This window comes from Nuphar pumila, chromosome 15, assembly GCF_984573655.1.
Source record: "Nuphar pumila chromosome 15, dmNupPumi1.hap1.1, whole genome shotgun sequence".
In the NCBI taxonomy this organism is placed as follows: domain Eukaryota; kingdom Viridiplantae; phylum Streptophyta; class Magnoliopsida; order Nymphaeales; family Nymphaeaceae; genus Nuphar; species Nuphar pumila.
The window spans coordinates 56,319,523-56,329,215 of record NC_143263.1 but is presented as its reverse complement, the minus strand read 5'-3'; the positions used below and the strand labels follow the sequence as shown (position 1 = coordinate 56,329,215).

Sequence of the window (9,693 nt, the reverse complement as noted above, 5' to 3'; positions counted from 1 at the left end):
TCACTAGAATCGGATCTATAAAGGGTCTATTAACCCAACATGGCTGCTAAAACCCGAACTAAGGCAAAAATTGAAAATAAATCAAAATCGGCTAGAATGGATCTAGCCGATTTTTAATGAAAAATGCCTTTCTTCAAGTCCCCAACACCCAAAATAACTCAAACTGATCTTTTTGAAGGCTTTTTCTGTAGAACTAACACAAACACACACAATGGATAAGACAACCCAAATCGGCTAGAAGAACCTCTAGCCGATTCACACGTTTTTCTTGAAAAGTGATGAAAATCGGTACTCGAACATGCAAACAATGAAACAATCCTAGGTCTAACGTGCTGGTCTATGCACGAATACTATTCTAAGGTTGAAACAAAAAGAAAACCAAGAAACATACAGAAAATAACAAAACCAAAAACCACACACAAAAATCGGTTTTATCTAGAAGAGAAGGAAGAAGAAGACCTACCTTTTGGAAGATCCGACGACCGGGGGGGTGAAGAAGAGCGGACCGTGGCTGGAGGTAGACGTCTTCTACAGTTCAAGGATGCTGTACTTCACCAAAAACGGCACCTATTGCAGCTGCTACACGTTGGAGATCCACCGATGATGGAATGTGAGCCGATTTGCGATCGGAGGGTGTAGAAAGCCGGATGGAGGTAGGGCCGGCTCACCTTGGTGTTGTGTTGCGCACTCCCGCCCAAGGTTAATGGTCTCCACCTCTGCTACACCTGCAAAAGTACAGAAAAATGGTGAAAAGACAGCAAAGAATAAGAAAGAAAGGAAAAGAAACCAAAGAAAGCTTGAAAATATGCTTGAAAATCAAGCATAGGTCGATCTTCAATGGCCAACACTTGGGAAAGATGGAGAGGAAGGAGCTGCTGCTGTAGAGTCACTGTAGGGGGCGTCCAAACACAGCCAAAGACGCCTAGGGCTTCTCTAAAAAGTATATTTATACTTTTTGGAATTTGCAAAAACAATGTTATAAAAAAATATTTTCTAGGCGCCTCTTTTTGGGGGGTTTTCAGAAAAACTTTTTGAAATGGATCTGGATAGGCGTATGGGTTGGGTTTTGGACTTTTAAAGAGTTGATCCAAGGTCCAATTGACCTAATTGGGTCGGATATGGATCCAATCCACCTCGAAATCCGTGCCCAAACACTGAAATAGCCATAACTCTCTCATTTTAACTCCGATTTTTCTGAAATTCGAACCATAGCCCCTTACTATCAAAACACATCTAAACATGGGTTTAAAACCTTAAACTTGACACAAAATGCATGAAAAACTTGTTTACATGATGTGCAATTCATGCATCATCAAATACCCCCATGCTTGAATGTTTGTTAGTCCCTTAACAAACCCTAATCATGATATGCACTAAAGACAAGAAATGCTAAGCATGAATGCATAATACTAACTCACTTTCGTAGGAATCACGGTTGCATTTAGCGTATGCAACAAGCCCTTTAAACCCCTAGCTTACACTAGTGGACGAGTAAGGTCTCGTGAGGGTTTGCAGCGATGCTACCCACAAACATCAATAAAATGCAAGGATGATCTTTCAAAAATATTAGGCTCTTAAGAATGCAGTTGTAACAAATCTTTCCTGTAATTGACATTCTCAAAACAAGTTTAAAAATCTAATGCCTCCACAGTAAAAATTCTTTTCTTTCACTTTTCTCATATTGTAGCTAGTTCATGATTTTTCTCCGAAAGTCAAATATTCTCATGTTTTACTCATTTATTCTCACTTGTATATTTTCTGCACAGTAATGCACATATATACTTAAGCAATGAAAATTTTCTCATTTTGCACATTCTCTTTTTTTTTTTTTTTTCATTTTCACTCTCTCTTTTTCTTTCAACTTTTGATTTCTTGCGCAATCTTCTCGTATGAGCACTATTTCGAATAGTCAGTTTTCGTGACCCGTGTAGCGAGCTTTGGGTCAGTGACTCCCAAGTCGGCCGACCTTAGGGCACTAGATACAGAGTATCCCTCGGACTTAATTGCTCGAGTCACTAGACCTTCTATTCTAATAGTTTACGTATAGTCTTCCTCTTGTCATGTGCAATGTCTCTATCTCTTAGGCTTTCTATGCAGTCCATGTAACAAGCTTTCGAACCGGTGGCTCCCAAACCAGCCGGCTTTGGGGCACCAGATGTAAAACACCCTTCAGATTCTACTTACTCGAACTACAAAGGCCACAGATATCGACTTAGACAAGAGATGATCTCCTTCGTTATCCTTTTCGTTAAGATACTCAAACACTTCATCTCGTGTCTGAGTTCTACTACTAGGATTCACGAAGACATCAACAACTAAACGTAACTCTATTCTTTTAAACTCATTTTTCAAACACATCTTTCCATTGCTTATTTCTTTCACAAAACATACTGTGCATACTTATACAAAAGTGATTCAAAATTTTCTAACAATCAAATACTATCTTTTCTTTGAATTATCTCATAAACAACTACTATATTTGATTCAGTTCAGAAAAAAAAATTTATGGGGCTTAAAAAATTTTTAAACTGTTAGATTATGCCAAAAACAATCATATATGCTACACTTTGTTCTTAAATGCCTACTTTGATTACCAGTCATACAAAAAATTTTTGTGTATTTTTGTGTGCATGCATCTAAACCACCCCCCCATGCTTGAATGACACTGTCTCTAGTGGCATACAAAATGAATAAAAATGTAATGCAAATGCACACTAAAAGACACTAACAAAAATATGGGAGAAAGGATAGATACAACCTGATTTGCTCTGAGCTTTTGAAGTTGATTTTCCTCTGATTCTTGAATTCTTTGAAAACTCTTCTCTGTACCTGGTAATTGATACACTAATTGTTAAGTTCATCCTGCATACATCAAAACACAAATTAGCACATGTGAAATGAAATACTAAATAAATAAAAACTCTGAAATGAAAAATAAATAATGTACATATGATACATCCCTCTGGTCGAATCTTCATGCCTTCGTGAGATGCACTATCTCACACTCACCATCCTGTAAGGCATCTGAAATGAATGGCTTCAGTCTTTGCCCATTTACTTTGAATGTACCTTGGGTCATAGGACCGAATAATGTCACTGCTCCATGGGGAAATACTTCTTTTACAATGTATGGACCTGTCCATCTCGATCTTAACTTCCCTGGGAATAAATATAAACGAGAATTGTATAGCCACACTTTCTGATCTGGCTCAAACACTTTTCTGACAATATGCTTATCATGAAATGCTTTTGTGCGAGCCTTGTATAATTTGGCATTCTCATATGCATCATTTCTGAGTTCCTCTAATTCTGAGAGCTGCAGTGCTCTCTCTTTGCCAGCCTGGGTGAGGTCAAAATTTAATTTCTTGATAGCCCAGTACGCTCTATGTTCTAACTCGACAGGAAGATGACATGCTTTCCCGAATACAAGGCGATACGAGGACATGCCAATGGGAGTCTTAAATGCAGTTCTATATGCCCAAAGTGCATCATCTAAGCGCTGGGACCAATCCTTGCGGTCCGGACGAACTGTCTTTTCTAAAATTCGCTTAATCTCCCTATTAGACACTTTAACCTGTCCACTAGTCTGCGGATGATATGGAGTGGTGAATCTATGATTGACAGAATATCTTCTCAGCAGAGAAGCTATCTGAACATTCCTAAAATGCTTGCCACCATCGCTAATCATCGCACGTGGCACTCCAAAACGACTGAAAATGTTGTGCTTAATGAACTTAAGCACTACTTTGTGATCATTGGTCTTGGTGGCCACAGCCTCGACCCACTTGGACACATAATCAACCGCCACCAGAATATATAAATTTCCGAATGAGGGCGGAAATGGTCCCATGAAATCAATGCCCCAAACATCAAAAATTTCGACTATCAAAATCGGCAGCAAGGGCATCATGTCCCTCTTGGACATGTTTCCAATCTGCTGACATCGCAAGCATCGCCTACAGAACTCATGAGCATCCCTGTGGAGTGTGGGCCAATAAAATCCTGACTGCAAAACCTTTGCAGCCGTCTTCCTACTACTAAAATGCCCTCCACAGGCTAACGAATGAGAAAAATTCAAAATGGATTGGTATTCCTCCTCCGGAACGCATCTCCTAATGATCTGATCTGCACAGTATTTGAACAACTCCGGTTCATCCCAATAATAGTGCCTCACCTGAGATAGGAACCTCTCACGCTCATTCTTGTTCCAATGCTCAGGTATCTGCCTCGAAACCAGATAGTTCACAATATCTGCAAACCAGGGTAACTGCGATGTACTGACTGACATGATCTGCTCGTCGGGGAAAGAATCACTGATCGGTCTCTGATCCTGCGTGGTCTCCACGATCAGTCTGGAAAGATGGTCTGCTACTACATTCTCGCTTCCCTTCTTATCTCGAATCTCGAGATCAAACTCCTGTAGTAGTAGGACCCAACGAATTAATCTCGGTTTGGTGTCTTTCTTATTCAACAAATATTTCAATGCAGAATGATCAGAATAGACAACCACCTTCGAACCAAGTAAATAGGACCTAAATTTATCCAATGCGAAAACTACCGCAAGTAGTTCCTTCTCTGTCGTAGTATAATTCATCTGTGCCTCAGACAGAGTTCTACTCGCATAGTAGATCACATAGGGCTTCCTATCAATGCGTTGTCCTAGAATGGCCCCCATAGCATAATCAGAAGCATCGCACATAATCTCAAATGGGAGAGTCCAATCTGAAGGTCTCAAAATAGGTGCAGTAATCAAGGCCTCTTTGAGAATCTCAAAGGCCTTCATACAATCCTCACCGAAAACAAAGGGCTGGTCTTTCTCCAATAACGTGCAAAGCGGTCGAGAGATTTTGCTGAAATCTTTTATGAACCGCCTGTAAAATCCCGCATGCCCTAAAAATGATCGAATCTGCCTCACAGAGGTGGGTGGAGTCAAACGAGAAATGGATTCCACCTTCGCTCTATCAACCTCAATACCACGCTTGGACACAATGTGTCCAAGTACAATCCCCTCATGGACCATAAAATGGCTCTTTTCCCAACTCAGGACAAGATTGGTCTCCACACACCTACTCAGTACTCGAGCAAGTTTGTGGAGGCAATCTTTAAAAGAAGAGCCATACACAGAAAAGTCGTCCATAAAAACTTCCATCACATCATCAATCATGTCCGAGAAGATAGCAAGCATGCACCTCTGAAAAGTAGCCGAGGCATTACAAAGCCCAAAAAGCATACGTCTAAATGCGAAGGTGCCATAAGGACATGTAAACGTGGTCTTCTCTTGGTCGTCAGGATGGACAGCTACCTGATTGTATCCTGAATATCCGTCTAGAAAGCAGTAGTAGCTCTGTCCTGCGAGTCGTTCTAAGATCTGATCAATGAATGGCAATGGGAAATGATCTTTCCTAGTTGCCACATTCAACTTCCTATAATCGATGCAGACTCGCCATCCTGTAGTGGTCCTCATCGGAATTCTCTCACCCTTCTCATTCTCAACCACAGTGAGTCCTGACTTCTTTGGCACAACTTGAATCGGACTGACCCACTGACTATCAGAAATAGGGTAAATGATTCCGGCATCCAACCACTTCACCACCTCTTTCTTCACCACTTCCTTCATGTTGGGATTTAGCCTTCTCTGCATATCCCTAAATGGCTTGATTTCCTCATTACAATGGATCCTATGCATGCAGAATAAAGGATCAATCCCCTTTAGATCAGCAACTCCCCATCCAATCGTTGCCTTGTGCTCTCGGAGAATAGTCAGTAATCTATGTTCCTGCTCCTCAGTGAGCAAGGACGAGATGATCACAGGCAGAGTCTCATCATCTCCGAGGTATGCATACTTGAGTGAATCTGGTAAGGGTTTCAACTCAAGTTTCGGAGGCGACTCGATCGACGATTTGGCGGGGGTCTCCACAAGTGGTGGAAGAGGTTCCCTGACCGCTCCCCAAGGTGGTCTCTCCGACGACACTCTAGACACATCTACACTATCTACACAACTATTCTTCTCTATATGGTACAAATCTAAAGAATCCTCAGTAATGTACAACTCGGGCTGCTCCTCCACTAACTCCTGTGCAATGTCTACATGAAAGCAGTCCATGTCTCCTGCTGGTCCCATTGCGGCATTGAAAATATTCAGCTTTACCTTCCTATTGCTGAATGAGAGATCCATGGCTCCAGTCCTACAGTTGATGCATGCATTGGCAGTCGCCAAGAATGGTCTGCCTAAAATAATCGGAGTCTGGTGCTGGCTGTCTACTCCTTCCATATCAAGGATAATGAAATCGACTGGAAAATAAAAGTCATCCACTTTAACTAGCACGTCCTCCAAGACACCTCTCGGTACCATGACGGAACGATCTGCCAGTTGAAGTGTAATCGGAGTCGATCTCATCTCACCTAGCCCGAAAGAATCAAAGAAATATCCGGGCAGAATGTTCACGCTTGCTCCAAGATCGAGCAATGCGCGTTCTATCTGGATGTTCCCTATAGTACAAGCAATGATAGGGGCTCCAGGGTCCTTGAGCTTTGGTGGTGTCTGATGCTGAAGTACTGAACTCACCTGCTCAGTCAGATGGACCCTGTTAGGAACTCGCTCTCTGGATTTCCTCTTTTGCGTACATAGCTCCTTCAGGAATTTGGCATAAACCGGCACCTGCTGAATAGCATCGAGCAAAGGTAGGTTGATCTGCACATGCTTGAAGATATCAAGCATGTCCTGGATCTTCGCACCTTGCTTCCCTCTATAACCAGGAGACTCTAATGCTTTGGGATAGGGTGGTGGGGGAATATACTCTGCTGGCTCCTCCTCTTTGCGAGAAGGCTCACTTCTATCCTTCTTCTTCTCTGAGGATAAAGATGATGAAGGTGATGATGGGGATGGGGATGGGGATGATGATTGAGCCGACGTAGGTGAAACAATGGTCTCTGGCTCCTCTATCTTCTCTCTACTCTCTCGCTCTCTGCTCTCGACGTGATACTCACGTCCACTCCTCAAGGCTATAACTGATTTAGCCTGCTGCTGTGTCTCAGTATGAAATAGGCCTCCAGTCATCTGGTCCTTACCCTTCGGGTTCATGACAGCCTGACTCGGCAATATACCCTCGGGTCTCCTACTAATAGCCTCAGCTAACTGTCCCATTTGCGACTCTAACTTCGCAATGGACTGCGTATGCGAGCTCAAAATCTGGCTACACTTCTCGAAGGCATTCTGATTAGAGGTTTTCACCTCTTGGAATGCCTGGAGAAGTCTCTCCTCAAAAGATGTCTGCGGGGCAGACTCCTGCTGAATCGGGGAAGGAACTGAAGAAGAAGAAGACTGAGCATAGTTCGGTCTTTGAAATGGCTGAGTAAAAGATGGCTGCCGAACTGGCTGAGAGGAAGAAGGCATCTGTATAGAAGACTGTGGATTCTTCCATGAAAAATTGGGATGGTTACGCCAACCCTGATTATATGTCGATGAAAATGGGTTATTTGGCGGTCTGACGTAACCCTGAGCTGCCTGAACTTGTTCTTGAACAAATTCAGGGTACTGAGCTGCTGAAGGGCACTCAGTGATCTCGTGTGTCGGACTGGCACAAAGAGTACACACCTGCTGTGTAGTGGATGGTCCTGAGAGAAGCTGGTCCAGCTTCTAAGCAATCATGTCTACTTTGCACTGTAGTGCAGTAGATGGACCAATCTCAAGAACACCAGCTTTCTTCTGAATGCTGGGTGTGGCTCTATCAGAATGAGAGCTCGAAGCATGGTGGAGTGAATTCTCGGCCAATGTATCAAATAGCCTCCATGCTTCGTCCTCGCTCTTCAGCATGAATGTCCCACCGCATGAAGAGTCGATCATCTGACGATTCTTGTCAGACAATCCATCATAGAAACTCTGCACCAGTTGCCATTTCGGCACCTGATGATGGGGGCATTTCCTGAGGAGATCCTTCATTCTCTCCCAGGTCTCATGAAAGCGCTCACCATCTAGCTCTGAAAAGCTAGTGATGGCTCTACGATATTGGTTCGTGCGACCAATGGGAAAGTATTTCCGAAGAAACTCCTGTTGCAACTGATCCCAGGACTCTATTTCTACAGAATCTAGGAACTTTAGCCAATACTTGGCTTTGTCCTTCAATGAAAAAGGGAATAGAGTCAACCTTAATGCATCATCATCGAAATTCTGTATCTTAACAGTAGAACAGATTTCGAGGAATTCATCTAAGTGTCGGTAGGGATCCTCATGACTAAGGCCATAAAAGGATGGAAGCATTTGAATAATGCTGGCCTTAATCTCATAATGTGGCGCTCCTACATCGGGTCTCCGAATGCAGGATGCCTGAACATAGTCTGTGGGAATGAAGTATTCCCGCAGAGGGCGTGAAAGAACTGGGGGTGGAGGTGGAGGATCCATGTCAGCCATTGTTGCCGAACTTCGATGAGAATGTAAAATTCTCTCTGGGTTGTCAACAAATGGGTGTAATGGGGTTCCTAGACCTCGTCGACCCTGCATACACTGGTACTAAGACCAGATGTAAGCAAACGACCTAACTAAAAAAATTAACTAGCACAGATACTAAAATGTAAATAAGAAAATAACAGTAACTAAAAACAAACAAATATGCTATATAGCTATGTCAGAATTCTATACTAAATAATTAAATAACAAAGTAAACTATTCTAAAATGCTAAAACAAATAAATACAGGAAATCACAAACTATGTTTTTCTAAAACCCACCTGTCTAATCGCTCCTTGCAGAATGATAATTAAGTGAATCCTAAAAAGAACAATATGTGAATCCTATATTTACTTACTATGTTAATCCTATATTCACTTACTAATCCTACTAACTAAAAAGAAAACAACTAATTAACTAACTAAAACAAAATAATAATAAATTAAACTCTAAGAAATAAAGTAATTAATTCGCCATTCCCCGGCAACGGCGCCAAAATTTGGTTGATATTTTGGAATGCTCTTTTTTAAAACACTTATTTTCAATAAAACTTTGGAAAATCGTCAACCAAAAATATAAAAACCGACTTTCCACAAAGTGGTAAGTACGGGTCGATCCTCAGGGAACAGGAATTAATAACTACAATTCTAGAAAATTTAATTTATTAATATCAAATGGCAATCTACAATTATAAAGTGAATACAACTACAATTAAGCACTAAAAGAACATTAAACAAGCATTCAGTCTTCTGCTCCACACCAAGGGTATTTCTGTCTTTTCGCCACTTAGAGAATCTTCTCACTTGTATAATAACCCTGGAAACTAAATATGCTTTTCAACCTAAAAATGCAGAAAAGTACAAAGTTAGTTTTCTATTTTAATTATGCAAACAACAACTAAAACTATATCTAATTCTACGAAAATAATAAACAAATGCTACTTATCAAACAAAAATTAAATAAAATACTAAATTAATTCTAAAATTAACCAAATTACTTCTACTAATGCTGTATGATGATTATGCAAATTCTAAAATACAGAAACTACTGAAAACAAACCTAAAATGCCGAAACTAAGAAAATTACGAAACTGCCCCTAACTAGTGTAAACTAGCAATCTGACAGGTTATCGGAAAACCACTGTTTGACAGGGCAAACGAGGTCCGATTTTCCCAAAATTTGTTCTGTTCTGCAACTGACAGATTAAACAAATTGACAGTTTTTACAGAATTGAAAAACAGTATCTGGAAC

At 41.2% G+C, this 9,693-nt stretch overlaps 1 non-coding gene across 1 annotated transcript; it reads left to right on the top strand.

Moving 5' to 3' along the window:
- Positions 1-7,901: 7,901 nt before the first annotated feature.
- LOC149815404 (small nucleolar RNA R71) lies at positions 7,902-8,004 on the top strand. Its single transcript, XR_016428182.1, has one exon. It is a non-coding gene; the product is annotated as a small nucleolar RNA R71 (small nucleolar RNA).
- The last annotated feature ends 1,689 nt before the right edge of the window (positions 8,005-9,693 follow it).